This window comes from Mirounga angustirostris, unplaced genomic scaffold, assembly GCF_029215605.1.
Source record: "Mirounga angustirostris isolate CCGP_5_RB_7025 unplaced genomic scaffold, mMirAng1.0.hap1 SCAF_5, whole genome shotgun sequence".
NCBI classification, from domain to species: Eukaryota; Metazoa; Chordata; class Mammalia; order Carnivora; family Phocidae; genus Mirounga; species Mirounga angustirostris.
In genome coordinates, this window is record NW_026991713.1 from 40,670,472 (window position 1) to 40,692,371 (window position 21,900).

Sequence of the window (21,900 nt, forward strand, 5' to 3'; positions counted from 1 at the left end):
TCTCTCTCTCAAATACATAAAATCTTTTTTTAAAAAAAGGCAATCTACTGAATTGGAGAGGATATTTTCAACTGACATATCTGATAAGGGGTTAATATCCAAAATATATAAAGAACTTATACATCTCAACACCAAAAAAAACAAATGTGATTTAAAAATGGGCAGAGGACCCGAATAGACATTTTTCCAAAGAAGACACACAGATGGCCAACAGACACATGAAAAGATGCTCAACATCACTTATCACCAGGGAAATGCAAATCAAAATCACAATAAGGTATCACCTTACACCTGTCAGAATGGCTAAAATCAAAACCACAAGAATTAACAAGTGTTGGTGAGGACAGGAAGGGAAAGGAACTCCCATGCACAGAACAAGTAATTTTTGAAATTTATTAACCACTTTCATATATTACGTTCTAATTTCCTAAGTATTTTCCCACCCCTTATCTCACTAGAAAACCCTCTTCAAACAACAAATTACAGCACAATGATTAACAATATAATAGCAAATAGTTATAATTTAAGTCCATTGTTTCCATCACATTTTCAGGTTCTTTCTCTGTAAAATAAGAACCCTAAAGGACAACTAAATTTCTATGATTCTCTAACTCAAAATAATTTGCTCATAGCTACTTAGGGCATGTTAATTGCAAACCCAAATCTTTCCCATATAAATCTCTTAGTCACACATCTTCCCTCAAGACTTGCTTCCTATAAAGTTCTGAGATGCTCCACTCCAACTAATGAACTTTTGTTCTCTATCCTTTTTTTCCATCTTATTTATGAGAAACTTACCTGTTACTCTTACACATTCAATTTCCCATGCCAACACTTCCTGATATTTCATTTCTTAATGGCAGTTTAATCAGACAAAGTTGGAATACAGGACTCCTGTTGAACAAGTTGCCCTACTTTTAGACAAATGTTTTAACTATGTCACTAAAAATACACAGACCTTCCTAAAAATGGTCTTAAAGGGATTAAGAAAAGGCTTAGAGGAATTAATTCATAAAGAAAATCTGTCTCTTCTCCATGAGCTACTTATTCATTTATTTATATCAGTATGGATACTGGTTTTATTCTATCAGTTATACTCCAACACTCATTATTGTCTTGTTCAAGTTGTTCCTGGTTTGACCTAGAAGCTCCTTCAAGTTGGCACCTGTGTCCTTTTAAGATTCTCCATCACTTCTGTTTTTATTGTGATGAGAAAAATTGTCTATTCAAGTCCATTGCCCATTTTGTAATCAAGCTGTTTTGTTGTGCAACCATTAGAATCATCCATCCCCATGACTCTCACCTGTAAAACTGAAACGCTGTACCTATTAAATAATTCACTATTTTCTGTTTGCCCCCAGGCCCTGGTAATGCCCTTTATGTTCTCTGTCTTTATGATTTTAATTACTCTAAGTACGTCATATAAGTTTAAAATCATACAGTAATTGCCTTTTTGTTACCGATTTATTTCACTTAGGGTTTACCCAGGTAATAGAGTACTGCAGAATTTGTTTCCTTTTAAAGGCTAAATAATACTCCATTGTATGTATATGACACATTTTCTTTATTCGTTCATCTGTGAATGATCACTTGGGTTGCTTCTGTTTTAGCTATTGTGAACGATGCTACGAACATAACTGTACAGATACCTCTTTGAGATCCTGCTTTCAATTATTTTGGGTGTATACCCAGAAGTGGAATTGCAAGATCATATGATAACTCTGTTTTTCATTTTTTGAGGAACTTCCATGCTGATTTCTGCGGCAGCTATGCCATTTTACATTCCCATCAAGAGCACGCAAAAGTTCCAATTTTTCCACATCCTCACCAACATCTGTCTTCTGTTTGTTTTTAATAACAGTCATGCTAATGGGTGTAAAAGTGGTATCTCATTGTGCTTTTGATTTGCATTTCCCTAAGTGATTAATGATGTTGAGCATCTTTTCATGTGCTTGTTGGCCACTCCTGTATCTTCTTTGGAGAAATGTCTAATCAAGTCCTTTGCTCATCTTTTAATCTGGTTATTTTGTTGTTGACATTTAGAAATTGTCTACATATTCTAGGTATTAATCCCTTAACAGATACCTGATTTACAAATATTTTAACCTATGCTGTGAATTGCCTTTTTACTGTTTGTCATTTGACTTTACACATTTTTAATGAAGTCCAATTTGTCCATTTTTTCTTTAGTAACCCATGCCTTTGGTGTCATATCCAAAAATCATTATCAAATCCAATGTTATAAAGCATTCGTCCTGTGTTTTCTTCTAAGATTTTCTCATTTTAGCTCTTACACTTAGACCCTTGATCCATTTTGAATTAATTTTTGTATATGATGTTAAATAAAAGTCCAATATCATAATTTTGCATGTGGATATCCACTTCCCAGCACCATCTGTTATAAAGAGTGTCCTTTCCTTGTTGAATGGTCTTGGTACTTTTTCACAAATCATTTGAACATATATGTGAGAATTTATTTCTGGGCTCTCTGTTCTGTTCCATTGGGCTATATATCTGTCTCTGTCAATTTTTTGTCAGTTTTGATTACTGTGTCTTTGAAAAGTATTGAAATCAGGAAGTAGAAATCCTTCAGTTTTGTTCTTTTTAAAGATTATTTTGGCTATTTAGAGTCCCTTGAGATTCTGTATGAATTTTAGGATGGATTTTCTGGGGGGAAAAAAAGTCCTTGGGATTTTGATAGGGATTGCACTAGATCTGTAGACTGCTTTTGGTAGTATTAACACTTTAACAATATTAAGTTGTCCAGGGGGTCCTGGGTGGTGCAGTTGGTTGAGCATTTGACTCTTTGTTTTGGCTCAGGTCGTGATCTGTGTCCCGAGATTGAATCCCACGTCAGGCTCCATGCTCAGTGCAGAATCTGCTTAAGATTCTCTCCCGCATGCCCCTCTCCCCCACCTCCCTTCAAATAAATAAATCTTTAAAAAAAAAAAAAATTAAGTTACCCGAACCATGAACACGGGATGTTTCATTTATATCCTCTTTAATTTCTTTCAACAATGATTTGCAGTTTTCTTTGTACAAGTCTTTCACCAATTTAAGTTAACCCATAAGTACTTTATTCTTTTTGATGCCATTATAAATGGAATTTTGTGATTTCCTTTTCAGATTGTTCATGAATGTAAGTACAACTGATTTTTGTCTGTTTCGTATCCTGCTACTTTGCTGAAATCACTTATTTGTTCTAACAGTGTGTGTGTGTGTGTGTGTGTGAGTGTGTGGAATCTTTAGGGTTTTCTATGTATAAGATCATATCATCTATAAGCAGATAATTTTACTTCTTCCTTTCCAATTTCAATGCTTTTTATTTTTGTTGCCTATTTGCTCTGGCTAGATTTTCCAGTAGTATATTTAAAGTGATAAAAGTGGCATCATTACTTTGTTCCGGATCTTAGAGCAAATCTTTAGTCTTTCATCATCGTGTATGATGTCAGCTATGGGTTTTTCATAGATGACTTTTATTATTTGAGCTAGTTTCCTTCTATTCCTAGTTTATTGAGTTTTTACAAATGTTTTTTTGCATCAGTTGAGATGATCATGTAGATTTTATCCTTCCTTCTGCTGATGTGGCATATTACATTTACCAATTTTCATGTTGAAGCATTCTTCCACTCCAGGAATAAATCCCACTTAGTTATGCTCTATAATCCTTTTTAATACACTGAATCCTGTTTGCTACTGTTTGGAGAGTTTGGGGGTTATTTTGTTTTTTTTTTTAAGATTTTTGCATGAATGTTCAGTTTCTGGTTTATCCTTTCCATACTTATTTTGCACAAATAAACAGACACACTATATTTTCTTACACTCCTATTTCTGATACAAAAAAGAGCATAATACAATCCTTTGCACTTTGTGGCTTTTTGCTTTGTTTTGTTTGGTTTGTTTTTGTCTTTTGCTTTTTGCTTTTTGCTGTTGTATAGTATTCCACTGTGTGGAACCATTCCACTGCTTCTTCAACCATTCTTGCATATGTGAACATCTGGGTCATTTCCAGTATTGTGCAATTCTAATTTAACTTGCAATGAGTAACCTTTTATAGGTATTTCCATGCTGCTATAGATGTAGTTACAGGGGAGAGTCTAAAAGTGCAGTTGCTGGTCAAAAGGTAATAGCATATGTAATTTTGCAAGGTATTTTCAAATTCTCATTCAGAAGGATTGTACCATTTTGTATCCTCACAAGCAATGCTTGAGAGCACCTATTTCCTCACAGTCTCACCAATGGCATGTGTCATCATACTTCCTCATTTTCATTCACCTGATGGTTGAGAAATAGTATCTCAGTATTATTTTATTGGTGTTTAATAATCAGCGAATTTGGACCTTTTTTCCTATGCCTACAGAACATTTTTATATCTTCTCTTACAAATTTGAATTGACTATATATCTTTTCCCCATTTTTCTTTTGGAGTTCTGGGGCTTTTTTTTCTGTCTTTCATAATTAGTTGTATATTAAGGATATACTAAGCCCTTTGTGGCACATGTTGCAAATACTGACTGCCAATTCATCAGTTTTCTTTTACTTTGCTAATGGTGTTTTATCCCCTGAACTGCATGTGTGTGTGTGTGTGTGTGTAGTCAAATTATTTTTTTTCTTTATTTGGCTTTTGATTTTGAGTCATAATTAGATAAGCTTTTCTTTACATCAAAGTTAAAGAGGAAACCATCCATGTTTTCTTTTAGTATGTGTATAGTAAATTTTTTTACATAAAACATTTCTACCGATCAAACTAGCAAGTTATATTAACTTGAAAACAACAGAAGAGGAAATTCTTAGTTTCTTAAATAGAGTCTGTTTATGTTAAAAGGAAAATTTAAAAAAATCCACTTTAATTATTGTTTAATCTATAGTAGCTTCATCCTGTATTTTCTATTTTGTTTGAAAGTCATCATTAAAAAATTCAGGACTTGCAGTAAAACTTGTGATGAAAGTACAACAGAAATTTCAGGGAAGTTTCCCCAGATCCTTCTCACACTGGGAAACCTAGGCTACAGATCCAAAAGGAAAATAAAACAGTCTCAGTGTATTTTCCAAGTCAAAATGAGCCTCTTTGCTATTCTGGTATAAAAATGCTACTTGCTTTAATAGCTGGCATGTGAGAAACAGTTTTGGGGTTTTTTTTTATAGTTCAGTTCTTGTCTATAAGGAGCTCACAGTCTAGTAAATAGTTAAAATATAGACAAGTACAAGGTAATAATTGAAAAGAGTCAAAAAAAAAAAAGGATAAAGGGAGCGAACTGCAATAAACAGGAGACTTGTGATCAGAACTAGGTTTGTATCCCACCCTCCCCCGCTAAGAACTCAGTATCTTCATCTATAAAATGAGAAAAAATAACAACACCCTTCATATCAAGAGTGATAAACAGTATGATGTGTATGTAAGTACCTATCCTCATATTGTCACGGGTATGCAAGAAGTTCAAAATATATTATTTAAATGAATTAGCTACAGACAACAATTGCTATTCATATCAGAGAAGGGAGAGATTATAAAAGGTATACCATTAATTACAAAACTTGTATGAAATATAGTATGGGATATTTTCCTGCTCTGACAATAATTAAGGCAAACTGAGTATGTTTAAACTTTTTCTACAAATTATCTTACCCATTTATGTGTTGCTTAGTGGAGTTATCTAGTTTATTTGCATGCCAGAACAAAATAAACTAAATAAGTCCTTTGTATTTTAAGGTTTAAATGATCTATTTCCCAGTACAGCAATTTGGCTTATACTTCCCTAACAGGAAACATTTCCTTCTATTATAACATCACAGTGCATACACGTATATAAATACACATGTTTTAACGTATGTTTGAGGACAGACAGACACCTGGGTATCACAAAGGGCAATTAATTATGTAGACTACAATTTTTAACATAATACTGTTTACTGAAGTACTACTAGAAGATGTGATTGAAAACAAAAATGAATTCATGCAATAAGAATTATATCCTTGTACTGTGAAAGTCTGACAAATCCCGAAATTTGTTTTCAATGTACAATAGTCAACTTTATCATCACATATGGTATTAAAATAAAAATACAGAGTGCCTCTATTATTTGAGGAATGGTTTCAAATTTATCAATGTCAGAGTTGAAAATATTTAAGTTACATCCAGATGTATAGTTTAAGTTACATTTATGTTTGGATAGAAAAATGGTGTACTTTCCATGACTCATTATATTTTATATTTTAGTCTCACACAAGGTTCAGAGAGAAAGTATGTGTCTTGGATGGCCAATTTTGAATATTAAGAAAAAGTCAAATACAAAAATGAGAAAACAAAAACATAAAACAACTTTCTAAAAAAAAACAATGAATTAAATAATTTAAACACATCTCATCTTTTCCTTATATGGTATCCTTCTTTCTTATCCTCTTAATGGATATATTTTCATGTATTCATTTAGTATTTATTAGTCATAAAATATAAGCTAGGAACCATGTCAAATTTGGGAATATAAAAATGAATAACAAGCAACAGCATCCACTCTCAAGAAATTCACAACTTAGTGGTGTAACAGTCCTTGCTGTTATCTCCCACGTAGCCCATGTCAACATTTAAGATGATACCCAGTCACTTTCTTGAATGCAATCTTTCTGCATCTACCAATTATAATAGATGATAAAATGATATTCCTCAGGCCCAGTGAGTATCATAACCAGTAGCTTGGATTCATCCAAAGCGTTGACTGAATAGCGCACACAGTATCTCTGGAAGAGACCACTGGTTTTTCATGAATATGCATCATCCCCTTCTTCCTTAAATAGCAGAAATCTCAAATTAGAAGTTGCAAATTAAATAGGTAAACAACTGTATAGCTAGAGACACTTCCCGGCCTCCCTTGCATCTAGGTGTGACCTTATGACACATCTCTGGCTAATGGAACCAAGAACTGTTATGTGCCACTGCTCCTAGAAGAAATGGTTATATGCTCACCTGACCTTTCTTCTTCCCATTATGTGGAGTATATGTAATGTAACCTGAGGACTGACAGAACAAACTGCGCAACTAGAAGGAGAAAAGATGCCACATGGAAGAAGGTAGGACATGGGGAAATGTGCTTTGGAGGAGAAACAGATTGCAGGTGCAGCAGAGGGGAGGGAGCTCTGGTCTTGGAGAAAGGTGAGAGCGAGTGGAGCACATAGGATTATGTACAAGGGGAGCATTTCCCCCAAAGCGGTTGGCTGGGAAAATGAGAAGGACTGATTTTCCTGAGTTTTTGCAACCAGCAGAGCTCAAAGACTTGAGCGTTAGAGGTCAGCAGGCTTGTCTGGTATAAAGCCCTCAGGACACTGCCCTACTCCTGGAGAGAAGTCAGACAAACAACCCCTCGGCAGACAGCACCATCTGAGGACCGCCTAAGGGGCACAGAGAATGACTCTCCCTGCATCTGTGAGAGGCAGCATTCAGAGAGACGCCTCTCCGGGGATAAAGGAACCTGCGGGTGCCATTACCCTCCCCCACCCCTCAGCACAGGCACAGGAGCAGAGACAACTGCTGAAGGCGGCTAACCAGAACACTGGCTGTCGAGCCTGCTGCTCCAAATCCCATGCCCCTGTGCTCTGGCATGACTGCCAACTGCCAGTGCTCAGCCAAACCTGAATCCAACCCAGTGCAGTGAGACCCTCCCCCAGAAGTCCATGACAGGTCCCCACCACACCAGGCCCCTGAAGTATGGAGTTTTAAAAGTCAGCAAGTCTGGCTGGGATAGAGCCCAAAGTGCACTGCACTGCTCCAAACAGGCAAGCAACCTGGAGACGGACAGCATAAAAACCGTGATCTGAAAAATGCCTGGGATGCACAACGGGAAATTATTCAATCTTCTGGGAGTGCTTCTCTGAGAGCAGCAAGCACTGAGTCCCCTTTCCGGGGGACAAAGGAGCTGGCTGGTGCCATTTCAGCCAGGCACTCAGCATAAACTGACTTCAGTACACAGCACAGCTGCCTAACAATGGCTGCCTAACCTGCTTACACTAATCCTGCCCCTGTGCGCTCTGCTGGTACTGCTTTTCTTAAACAAGTGTGCCTAAGGGTCAGTGCAGAGGGCCCCTTCCCCAAAAGACCAGCACAAACCCCCTACATGAACCATGTCTACGGACCATAAAGTTCTGCAAGACTTCGGTTCTAGTGGAAGTGGCATCAGGTCTCATTTAACAAGCAGACAAGAGCACACCTAGTTAAAGCTTGCCACACTCTGGCCACGGTCCAAACACTGCCCACTGCAGTGTTTCATCCCAAAGCAGCAGAATACACATTCTTTTCAAGTGCATATGGGACATTCTCCAGAATAGATCACACACTAGATCACAAATCAGGACTCCACAAGTAAAAAAAGATTGAGATCATACCATGCATATTTTCTGACCATACTATGAAACTTGAAGTCAACCACAAGAAAAAAATCTGGGAAGACCACAAATACATGGAGGTCAAACAACATGCTACTAAAGAATGAATAGGTCAACCAGGAAATTAAAGAATATATTTTAAAAATACATGGATATAAATGAAAACTCGATGGTCTAAAACCTTTGGGATGCAGGAAAAGAAGTCATAAGAGGTAAGTATATAGCAATACAGGCCTACTACAAGAAGAAAAATCTCAAATAAACAACTTAAACTTACACCTAAAGAAGCTAGAAAAAGAACAAAAAACAAAGCCTAAAGACAGCAGGAGAAGGGAAATAATAAAGATTAGAGCAGAAATAAATGATACAGAAACTAAAAAAAAACAAAAAACAAAAAACAGTAGAACAGATCAATGAAACCAGGAGCTGCTTCTTTGAAAAAATTAATAAAATTGATAAACCCCTAGCCAGACTTATCAAAAAGAGAAAGGACCCAAAAAAATAAAATCACAAATGAGAGAGGAGAAGTAACAAACGACACCAAAGAAATGCAAATTAGAGAATACTATGAAGAATTATATGTTAACAAATTGGACAATCTGGAAGAAATGGATAAATTCCTAGAAACGTAAACTACCAAACTGAAGCAGGAAGAAATAGAAAACTGGAAAAGACTGACAAACAGCAAAGAAATTGAATCAGTAATCAAAAATCTCCCAGCAAACAAAAGTCCAGGGCCAGATGGCTTCCTAGGAAAATTCTACCAAACATTTAAAGAAGAGTTAATACCTATTCTTCTGAAATTATTCCAAAAAATAGAAAAGGAAGGAAAACTTCCAAACATTTTATGAAGCCAGCATTACTCTGATTCCAAAAACAGACAGACTCCACTAAAAGAGACAACTACAGGCCAGTACCCCTGATGAACGTGGGTGCAAAAATTCTCAACAAAATACTAGCAAATCAAATCCAACAATACATTCAAAGAATCATTTACCGCGATCAAGTGGGATTTGTCCCTGGGCTGCAAGGTGGTTCAATATTTGCAAATCACTGTGATACACCACATTAATAAAAGAAAGGATAAAAACCACGTGATCCTCTCAGTAGATCAGAAAAAGCATCTGACGAAGTACAACACCCATTCATGATAAAAACCCTCACCAAAGTTGAGGAATGAGGTAATCTATCTCAACATCATAAAGGCCATATACAAAAAACCCAAAGCTAGTATCATCCTCAATGGGGAAAAACTGAGAGCTTTTCCTCTATGGTCAGGAACAAGACAGGGATGTCCACTCTCACCACTGTTATTTAACATAGTGCTAGAAGTCCTAACCTCAGTAATCAGACAACAAAAAGAAAAGGCATACAAATCAGCAAGGAAGAAGTCAAACTTTAATTATTTGTAGATGACATGATACTATATATAGAAAACTCAAAAGATTCTCCAAAAAATTGCTAGAACTGATACTCGAATTCAGTAAAGTTACAGGATACAGAAATCTGTTGCATTTCTATACACCAATAATGAAGCAGCAGAAAGAGAAATCAAGGGATCAATCTCATTTACAATTTCACCAAAAATAGTAAGATACCTAGGAATAAACCTAGCCCAAGAGGTAAAAGATCTATATTCTGAAAACTACAAAAGATAGATGAAATAAATTGACGATGACACAAAGAAGTGGAAAAACAGTCCATGTTCATGGATTGGAAGAACAAATATTGTTAAATCATTAGTACTACCCAAAGGAATCTACACATTTAATGCAATCCCTATCAAATTACCAACAGTATTTTTCACAGAGCTGGAACAAACAATCCTAAAATTTGTATGGAACTACAAAAGACGCCCAATAGCCAAAGCAATCTTGAAAAAGAAAAGCTAGAAGCATCACAATTCCAGACTTCAAGTTATATTACAAAGCTGTATTGATCAAGACAGTATGGTACTGGCACAAAAACAGACACACTGATCAATGGAACAGAATAGAAAACCCAAATTTGGACCCACAACTATATGGTCAACTAATCTTCGACAAAGCAGGAAAAAAATATCCAATGGGAAGAAGACAGTCTCTTCAACAAATGGTGTTAGGAAAACTGGACAGCAATATGCAGAAAAATGAAACTGGACCACTTTCTTACATCATACAAAAAAAAAAAAAAAAACTCAAAATGGATACAAGATCTAAAAGTGAGACAGGACACCATCAAAATCCTAAAGGAGAACACAAGTAGTAATCTCTCTGACACTGGCCACAGCAACTTTTTTCTAGATACATCTCCTGAGGCAAGGGAAACAAAAGCAAAAATAAACTATTGGGACTTCATCAAAATAAAAAGCTTCCGCATAGCAAAGAAAACAATCAACAAAACTAAAAGGCAACCAAGTGAATGGGAGAATATATTTGCAAATGACATAGCTAATAAAGGGTGAGTATCCAAAATATATAAAGAACTTAGAGAACTGAACACCCAAAAAACAAATAATCCAGTTAAAAAATGGACAGAAGACATGAACATTTTTCCAAAGAAGACATACAGATGGCCAACAAACACAAGAAAAGATACCCAACATCACTCATCATCAGGGAAATACAAATCAAAACCACAATGAGATACCACCTTGCACCTGTCAGAATGGCTAAAATTAACAACACAGGAAACAACAGATGTTGGTGAGGATGTGGAGAAAGGGGAACACTCCTACACTGTTGATGGGAATGCAGCCTGGTGTAGCCACTCTGAAAAACAGTATGGAGGTTCCTCAGAAAGTTAAAAATAGAGCTACACTACAATCCAGCAACCACACTCAGAGTTATTTACCCAAAGGATACAAAAATACTGATTTGAAGGGATACATACACCCTGATGTTTATAGCAGCATTATCAACAATAGCCAAACTATGGAAAAGAGCCCAAATGTCCATCAGCTGATGAATGGATAAGAAGATGTGGTACACATACACACACACACACACACACACACACACAGAGGAATATTACTCATAAAAAAGAATGAAATCTTACCATCTGTAACAACGTGGATGGAGCTAGAGAGTATTATGCTAAGCAAGTCAGTCAGAGAGAGACAAATACTGTACGATTTCACGCATATGTGGAATTTAACAGAACAGAGGAAAATGGGGGGGGGAAGAGACTGGCAAACCATGAAACAGACTCTTAAATATAAAGAACAAACTGGGTTGATGGAGGGAGGTGGGCGGGGGATGGGTTAAATGGGTGATGGGCATTAAGGAGTGCACTTGTGATGAGCACAAGGTGTTGTATCTAAGTGATGAATCATTAAATTCTACGCCTGAAACTAACATTATACTGTATGTTAACTAACTGGAATTTAAATAAAAACTTGAAGAAAAAAAAATCAATCCTTTTGAAATAATGGAAATTCTTTATTTCCAAGGAGTAATTCAAACACTTAAGTTTAGCAAGCTACCAACTTAATGTGGGGAATAGTCTAGGTCTGTTGACCTTGCAGGAGCTGGCCAAAAGAGTGTCTCACTTTGGTTTGGCAATATGTTTCAAAAATATTTTGCTATTTTTTACCTGGGTCCGGGAATCAGTGAAACTTTTCAACAGAAATGTTATCATATAGGGGCGCCTGGGTGGCTCAGTCATTAAGCATCTGCCTTTGGCTCAGGTCATGATCCCAGGATCCTGGGATCGAGCCCCGCATCGGGCTTTCTGCTCGGCGGGAAGCCTGCTTCTCCCTCTCCCACTCCCCCTGCTTGCGTTCCCTCTCTCACTGTGTCTCTCTCTGTCAAATAAATAAATAAAATCTTTAAAAAAAGAAATGTTATCATATAACAACTGAAAATTTAAAGTACATGATAATTTTACTAATTTCTTACAGGGTCTAAGTTGGGAAATTGAAATACAAGTAGACAAAACAATTACAAAATGAAATGATATTTAGAGGAAATATTAAGATTTTTACTAAATGTTGCTATATCTTCTGATATTAGAAGAACACCTATGGAATTACAGCAGAAGTCAATATAAAATATGATAGGATATAACAATACTAAAACTAAATATCACTCAATTTTTAATTGTAGTCAACCAAGCACAGATTTTTAAAGTAGGCATTAATGAAAAACATCACTAATCATAAATTTTGTTTGTGCAGCGATGTCATGTCCCAGTCACAAACCAAGCTGGCAACTAACCTGAGAGTAGAATTCATAATAAATCCTAATCTAAAAGTATAGGGCTTTAAAAGCCCAGGTTAGACTTTAAAATATTCTAAGTTCCGGTCCTATAGCATGAACAAACATGGGTCACTGACTCTGTCAAAGATACACACAAATCTTGTTTGCTCCAAAATTCTACAATGCAACTCACTGATGCTTTTGCAGTGTAGACCGTCCTCTTAGCATCATACTTCCCTTTTCTCTTGTGTCTTGCCACGAGAGCTCAGTGCCCAGAACCGCTTCACAAGTGTTACATCAAATTTTATTATCACAGTGTAGAAAGAATACAATAACACACAAATGTTAATAAAGATAAATGTTTAAGATAAATAGGTGTGAACAGAATTCATGGTATCTGGAATGGTATACTCAGCATGGTGAGAACTCTATATTTGCCTAATGTACTGAAAAAAAAAATTCAAAAACAACTACCCATGCAAAGGAAGGCTAGTCCTAAGAACATGAGTTGTACTGAGAAAAGGATTTTAAAATTATGCAACTATTTTCTTCATGAATGGAAATGAATTTCCCATAATCGATGTGATTCTTCTCCACACCTGGACCTATACCTATTTCCAGTGTTCTGAAAATTAGTGTAGATGAGGGCCAACTCTACCAAGAATGCTTCTCACAAACCTCCAGAAGATAAAGCCATTCATGCAAAGTTGAAAGCCCATGAATTTCTTCTAAGGACCAAGGTAGAAAAACAGTTTAGATTCTCTTGAAGCAAATAAGAGATTTATAATTAAATGTCTTTATAGGGATTATCATTCTGGAACACTTAGCACCTAGAGGATCCCTCAAGTCATGTTACCTAAGGATCTGTTCTGGAAATTTTGTTTCAGAAAATACTTTTTTATTGCCTGCATGATGGAAAAGAACTTGTACATATGAAACTGACACATGCTAAGACTTGGGGTGGAGGACACTGGAGGGGCTGGGGACAGGGGGGGCGGGTGGCAGTCCAGTTCTTTCAGTCCTCGCTCTCAGAGTTAAACATTCTGAGGTTCTACTCAGTTTTCCCTCCACTTCTTTCAGAGGAAGAGGAAGTAAACAGTACAAAGGAAGAGGGGATGAAAATGAGGTAGCCCCCCTGCTTTTTCTTTTCCCCACATATCCTATGGAAAGATATGCAAGCTGTCTAACCACAAGCAAATTCTGTTTTACCCATAGTTTAGTGTCAATGTACATAGCAGTTCATTGTACTTGGGGGCTGAACCCTCATAATTGAGTACACAAGTCACTTCCTCACCAAACCTGACCACCCAATGACAAGTCAACAAACTTGAAATGGATGCTTTGCACATGACCCTGCCAAGGACATTTAAGAAGAGCAACCTGGTCTCTACCAGACTCAAGAGTCTCTACTGGAGTCTCTATTGGATCCATCACCTGCGGGGGTGCCAATTTTGTTTAAATTGAAAAGTGTATGTGTAAGTGTGTTTTCATGAATATGTGTATGTGCATAGAAGAAACAGTTATCTCTGAGAAGTGGAAGGAGAGGTATTTTTACTTTTACTTAGAGAAATTTTCAAAGGATAAGGAAGTGAAGCAAACAGCATAATGAATTTGTGTACCCAAAAGTTATCATGGCCAATACAGTTTCAGCTAGATCCCACTTCTTTTCTCATTTAAAATTCTTTTGAAGCAAATCTCATCATGTATCATCTTCCTACAAATGCTTTTCATTAAATTTTTACGGAACATATTTTCCGAAGCTTTTAACATGATGATTTATTACTTTTATATTAAAAAAACAGTAAATGCTATCAAATTAAAAATATGGAACCCAAGGCAGTACCAAGAGACCATTAACAAGTAAATGGAAATTGTAAACCAATATTAATAAGGAATACAGCTCATGATTATAATGTTTATTGACTTGGCATTAGAGACCTCTTACTAACATTTCTTATTTCAGATATCTTTTCAACCTCTTATTGTTTTTAGTTTGGGAGAATGGGCAGGCCTTTAAACCAACAGTAAATAGCACAAACACATGAAATAAGGATCAAAATACTGATTTCGTCCTCAATACCTGGCTGCAGATATTCCTCTGCCTTTTCCGTTTTCTCAGTTCTGTGTCACCATGCATGTGTTAGCATCACTTGCACGTCCTTTGTGCAATCCAAAAAGAATTCAAATGTTGAAGGAGTCATGACCTAAGGTATTTATGTATTTAAAGCCTAATGAAAATCATGCACAATTCACAGTGTAGCTACAAAATATACATTTTGTTCAAAAGTGCTTTTTGGTAATTGAAATATGCATTACTTTATAAAGGGTATAATGCCATGGCCCTTTTAAGAATCATGTTAAATTTGAAAGCTAAAGTAGAAAGTAAAATGACCTTTCATTTAAAACTACTACCTAAATCCAACATTGACCACCTTTTGGAAAATGAAAGGTGATTTGTACTAAGTAGGGTCCCAGAGTGGCCCATCATTACAAACACATCTTTGAAGAGAAGTACACTCACTGTAGTCAGTCATATTCTTCCAGCGTGGGCCAAGCTGTGTTAGGGGTCAAGTACAGAAAACAGTAAACTAAGGTTCTAATGAGAGTGAGAGGGAAGGACTAAATGGGATACTACGAATAAAAATGAACATATCCTGTCCAAAAATTTCTTATCTGACAATAAAAATCTGACCCCTAGTTTAATGCAGTCCCCATAGTACAAATCACGTACCCCTCTCCGTAATCCGTACTCCTTACCTGAAGAAAGGCTTGAACTGCGGCAACGTCAGACCTGACAGGGGAGAAGTATAGTTCCTCCCATTTAGATGCATTTTCATCAGGCAGTTCCAGTATAGAGCTCAGTAGTTTCACAGAGGACTGGACTTCAGGAAATAACCAAAGATGCTTTCTAATTTAATCCTGACTTCAGCGAAAAACTCACTGATATCCTACTATGTATCATTTTAAAACTGTCTCCTCTTGCCTTCCTTTTCAGGTCTACCAGAACAACCTAAAAGTGACATTGCTAGTATTTCTAATTAAAACCAAAAGGAGGGGCGCCTGGGTGGCTCAGTTGGTTAAGCGACTGCCTTTGGCTCAGGTCGTGATCCTGGAGTCCCGGGATCAAGTCCCGCATCGGGCTCCCTGCTCAGCGGGGGGTCTGCTTCTCCCTCTGACCCTCTTCCCTCTCGTGCTCTCTCTCATTCTCTCTCTCAAATAAATAAATAAAATCTTTAAAAAAATAAAAATAAAACCAAAAGGAACCATGGCTGAAATATATAAATAATCCTCTCTGGAAAGACCTGTCTTGTCACTTGTTTTCTGGATTATGAAAATACAGTTCACGTCACAGCCACGCTCCTTGCTGAATCTGACCACGAAATGAGTTTCTCACTGGCAAAGCTGCTTTTACATCTGGCTGCTGTCAGGCCCGGCTACTGATCATCATTCTGAGGTGGATTCCATCGATCAGTTACGAGGGAGGCACAACAGGCAGGGGTCCGTCACCATCAGCACACCTCAGCCAGGGACAGTACGAGCAGCACGTGTCCGTGACCTGGCCACCGAGCACAGGGCATCCAGCTGCTGACCCAGACCACCTTCCATCTCACAACCTGAATTCCTATCACACAAAACAATTAAGAAGGACCAGTCCAGGTACGCGAAACAACAGAGAAGCCAGAACAGTGGCTGAAACAGAAACACCTGGCTTATTCTGAGCCAAACAAATTCTTCGATGGCAACATGTATGAGAGAATGTATTATTTATTGAACACTCATACTACAAGAGAGCAAGAGGGTAAAATGACGCCTTTAATGAAATAACAAATCAATAAAAATTCACTCCATTCTACTTCAGTAAGAATCTCAGAGGACTGTTCCCTGATTCTGTAATAAAAAACGTATATTGCTCTGCACTAGCACAGCAATAAATAGTTCATCTCCTATAGTTCTTGCTATTGCAGTGGGAGGCAAAGGATTTCTAACATTTTAAAATGAGATGATTCATGTGATGTTTCAGTTGGCAATGTAAATAGTTTGTCCATATTTCAGGTCATACATCTCCATATTTTAATATTAATTTATCATGGACATTAGTCAGATCTTGCTATGCCTTTGCAGATCTCATTATTCTTCAAATATAAAGTCTGATTTTTAAAAACCCTATATTTAAACAACATTACAATCACATAAAACTTCTAGCATACCCCAACAAAGAGACATAAAAGTAAAACATTCAGAATAATATATATGATTGCCTGCACACAATTTTTTTAAGGAACTGCTATCTTTGATTTAAAAAATTCACAACCTACAACTTTATTTCTTCTGAAGATGGGTATTTACAGACCTCTAGAAGCAAGCTTTACTATGAAGAACAATGCTTTGAGGGTGGGAGTGGGTAGGCTTTCCCCCAGAATGTATGGGTCTCCTGATAGGAATTTTAATGTTTCTTCAGGAATATCAAATGTTCTAATCTCAGATGACCTCACACATCACATCAGGTACAATGATGGTTCATCTGCCCTGAAAACCAACACTAGGAAGAACAATGCTGCCTATATTCACACATGATGTCTTTTTCCTCCTATGTGAACAAATATATTTCTTCTTACATAGTACTCTCAAAAACCTCACATATTTCTACTGTAGTCCAGCATTACATTTTTCATTTACTTCATTTACATTTAAAAGACCACTAACACAAAATATCAAACATTGTACTAAGAGCTTTACAAATACTAACCCTTCACCTTTATAATATCCCTTTAAGGTAGATGATATTATCATCGATATGTCAGAGATTAGGAGACTGAGATACAGAGTCTAGTATTTTCCCAAGGTCAAATGGCTATATGTGGCAAAGCTGAGATTAGAACCCAGGAATCTGACTCCACGAAAAATAGTTTCAAGGCTTTCTACTAATCATGCATAATACTGATGAGGTACAACCACTTCATGCACCTTTTCAGAAATCTTAGGCTGAGAAAATGATTCTAAAATTCACTTGAAGGTTAAATATATACAAATAGTAAGAAAATTTCATGGAAAAAAAAAAGGTAATGTTTTTCCCTACCAGGTGCTTAAAAAAAACATGAGCATTTCGTATACAAAGATGATCATTCAATTCAAATCAGTGATGAGAAGAAATAACCCAGTAAGTGGCACAGAGGCAAACCACTTTCCCAGTACTCAATCTGGGAAAACAATTTAAGATGCCTGTAAATATCTTATATAATATAAATATCATTTTAGTATATTAAAATACATTAATTAAAACACGATATTCTCATACTTTGTATTCTAGATTCTGCCAAAGCAAAGGAGAGGACAGTCATACCTCTAAAAAGGTTTTATCATCAAAAACACAGGTAAAGGACCCAGTTCCGTTCCTTGCTGCTGTGGACTCTGGGCCGTCGGAGTCGGTGAAGGATCTCAAGATGGCTGCATGAAAACTTGCTCTAAAAACCATTGACTGGATAGCTTTTGGGGAGATCATACCCAGAAACCAGAAGGCCATTGCTAACTCCTTGAAGCCCTGGAATGAGACACTTACCATCCAGATTGGCTATACTCTCCCTGAGAAACCACCTGCTATCGACTGGGCCTACTTCAAACCAATGTGGCGAAGGCTGGTTTGGTAGATGACTTTGAGAAGAAGTTTAATGCCCTGAAGTTTCCTGTTCCAGAGGATAAATATACTGTTCAGGTGGATGCTGAAGAAAAAGAAGATGTGAAAAGTTGTGCCAAGTTTTTGTCTCTCTCAAAGGCCAGGATTGAGGAATATGAAAAAGAGCTGGAGAAGATGAGGAATATAATTCCATTTGATCAGATGACCATTGAGGACCTGAATGAAGTCTTCCCAGAAACCAAATTAGACAAGAAGAAGTATCCCTATTGGCCTCACAAGCCAATTGAGAATTTATACACTTGAGTTGGGGAGAAAGCTCTGGCCCTCGTATTGTAAATGCTGGACATTAAAAATAATGATACGGTGAGAAAAAAAAAAAAACAAACACAGGTAAAGTTTAAACAGTATCTGCTTTATACACTCAAAACAATTTTTAAAAATAACCACTGATTTCATAAATGCTCTGATAGAGATGTCTAGTGCTACTCATATCTGAGTCTCCTCTCCTTCCAGGTCCATACAGTTTGCTGGGCTCAGTGACTGCTTCCAGCCAATGAGACAGAAAAACTAAATCACAGTGCTGTGACTGAAAATGTAACATAGCCCAGATGGTGCTGGCAAATAACGGTGGGGCTCCCTCAGCTTGGGTCACCGAGTGGCTGTGTGAAACAGAGCACACCATCACCTTCAGATGAATACGCAGCATGAAAAAAAATGCAGTTTTTTTCATTGAGCTACAGAGATTTCAGGTTTAGTTATTTATTCCTGCTGCATAGGCTAGTCTATCCTAATTAGTATAAATGCGAACATGGCAAAACAATGTACTAATGAAGCTGTATAGGAGAATGATAGGTCATTTATAAAGCCACAGTGGAATTCAAAAGAACATTAGAGACGGTAAGCAATAAACAATGTAAAATTCAAATCAAGAATTATCGGTCAAATTTGACAGGCTTCCCAAAAGTATAAAGGAAAAATACAAAAGTTGACTACAATAAAGTTAACAATAAAATTAAAGGTAATTGATTTTTAACATATGGATGACAGATCCATGATTTTCTTGATGAAGAAACGAAGGCAAATAGAACAAATATAATAACCCAACATATTTTAAAATAGAGCTAAATAAAGACCTGCAGGATCAGTTGAAATGATTCTGCACATACGAGTCAATAATAAAAGATAGAATAATGGGGCTGAATTGGATTAAAGAATCGTTCCAATAGATACATGCAAAGAAAAAAAAAATCAAGCCATAGACATTTGCTCTGAGATAATCCATTCAAAAGACAAGAAATAAGAAGGATACCAAATATGGCCTTGTGGCTCAGAATTTTAAACACTCAGCCAAACAGTATTCATAATGCAAGTTTTTCTAAAAATGAAAATATTCATAGGATTTATAGGAAAGCAAGAGTTTAGTTGCTTTCTTTTTATTTATTTTTTGCCAAAAATTTTAAAGACCATAAACTACAGTGGCATCCCAGGTACCCTATAAAAACATGAACAAAAAAGAGATCCTTTAAGGAAAAATGATTGCAAAACTTGAGAGCATAAAACGAGTCTGAGTGTTTGAATATTAAATCAGACATGCTGCGCATGTAAGTGCTTGGATATGTACGACTGTCCGCTCTGGCAACATTTACGCTCAACCTAGAAAATTGAAAAAAATTATCATACATTTCATTTTCTTCATATAGTTTTCTTTGATGCTACAGTAAAATTTTTCGCAGCTTTCAAGGAATTTCAAGATTGCTGTCAGTGATAAGAAACAAGTGAGAGGAGTCTGATTGGTTTGGATTTATTGATAGAGACTTGATTATATTTTATTTCAGAAAGTTCTATCTGTTGCAGTAATGAGAAAATAATTACTGTGCAGAAGCTTTTATCATCAAATACTTCATCCATTTACTGGTCCTCTGCATAGAGTCAGTATATAACAAAAAATACATATGCAATACTTTTCTGATAGCTTTATACATTAATGAGAATAGAAATAATTTCCAGCATATCTAACCTCCCAGGCCTGGAGTGTAAGTTTGTTTTAACTTTACATAATGTTTAACCTTGCCAGAATCCACATTTACATTCTATGTTATGGACATCCCAATTGGTCAAGACCTTTATTAAATCAACACAATCAGGTATCTTAATAAGATACAGAGGAACTGAAGGTAGGGTACTCCCAAGAGCTTAATAATGAAGCTAATGAGGACAAATCAAAAATAAAGACACAAGAAAATATAAGCAAAACCCCAACACAATTCAAAACTGATGTAGCTGTGTGGTAATACATGCATAAAGTGCCAAGGAGAAAGTTATTGCATTGTTATTTCAATGATAGAAATCAGAAGGGCTTCAAGGAAGAGCTGAAAAAATATGTACAATTTTTAAAATGTTTATATGTATATTAGCAGTATTGACATAAAACCAGAAACTTAAGAACAAAAGAGTTGAAAATGCAAAATGTATCACTTTTCCCACTCAACCATGTTTATCTTCAATCCCTAAAGATACTATTGGGTTGGGGCGCCTGGGTGGCTCAGTCGTGAAGCGTCTGCCTTCGGCTCGGGTCATGATCCCAGGGTCCTGGGATCGAGCCCCACATCGGGCTCCCTGCTCAGCGGGGAGTCTACTTCTCCCTCTCCCTTTGCCCTCCCCCTGCTTGTTCTCTCTGTCTCTCTCTCTCTTTCTTGCTCTCATATAAAATCTTTTTTTTTTTTTTTTTTTTAAGATACTATTGGGCTGAAAAAGGTCCATGGGCATCACTCAATTTCTGGCTATCACAGTGGCTGGTACCACCAACTAGACAGTTTTCCCAATCAGACACCTGTGCACTTATTCTGCAAGTCTCCTTCCTACATTACTATATTCACTTAATCACAAAGGCTTCCTGATTCAATCTCTTAAATTCCTCTTCAACCTAACTTCTTTATACCTCTGCTACCTCAGACTGACCTTAAGCCTCCTTCATTCCTTACGGGGATCACTAAGAACTATCCTTCTGAAAGGTTTACCTTACCCTTCTGAAATCCACTATTCACCCAAAGAGTCATCCTTTTTTTTTTAATGCCAAAGTATTTTATTATTTTTTTATTTAATTTCGATTAACATATAATGTATTATTGGTTTCAGAGGTACAGGTCTGTGATTCCTCAGTCTTATATAATTCTCAGTACTCATCATATCATGTGCCCTCCTTAATGTCTACCACCCAGTTACCCCATCTTCTCACCCCCCTCCCCTCCAGCAACCCTCAGTTTCCTCCCATGATTAAGAGTCTCTTATGGTTGATCTCCCTCTCTGGTTTCATCTTGTTTTATTTTTTCCTCTCTTCTCCTATGATCTTGTTTTGTTTCTTAAATTCCACATAACAGTGAGATCATATAATTGTCTTTCTCAGATTGACTTACTTCGCTTAGCATAATACCCTCTAGTTCCATCCATGTCATTACAAATGGCAGGATTTCATTTTTTGACTGCTGTGTAATGTTCCATTGTGTGTGTATATGTGTATGTGCACACACACACACATCTTCTTTATCCACCCATCTGTCAATGGACTTCTGGACTCAAAGAGTCATCCTTTGAAAGTACAGATTCCATAATGGCACTTGCCTCCTTAAATGGCATTCATTGGCTTCCTATTTGCTCCAAGATGAAGTCCCAACTCTGCAGTGTAACTTACAAAGGTCCTTAAGAATCTGGCACTGAGG

General features: G+C 36.7%; 1 protein-coding gene and 1 pseudogene across 1 annotated transcript in view; one reads left to right on the top strand and one right to left on the bottom strand.

Annotated features, from left to right (window-relative positions):
• Positions 1-21,900, bottom strand: part of NAV3 (neuron navigator 3) — an 803,480-nt gene that overhangs the window by 596,288 nt on the left and 185,292 nt on the right. The window lies entirely within an intron of this gene.
• Positions 17,994-18,544, top strand: LOC123843475 (ATP synthase subunit d, mitochondrial-like; annotated as a pseudogene).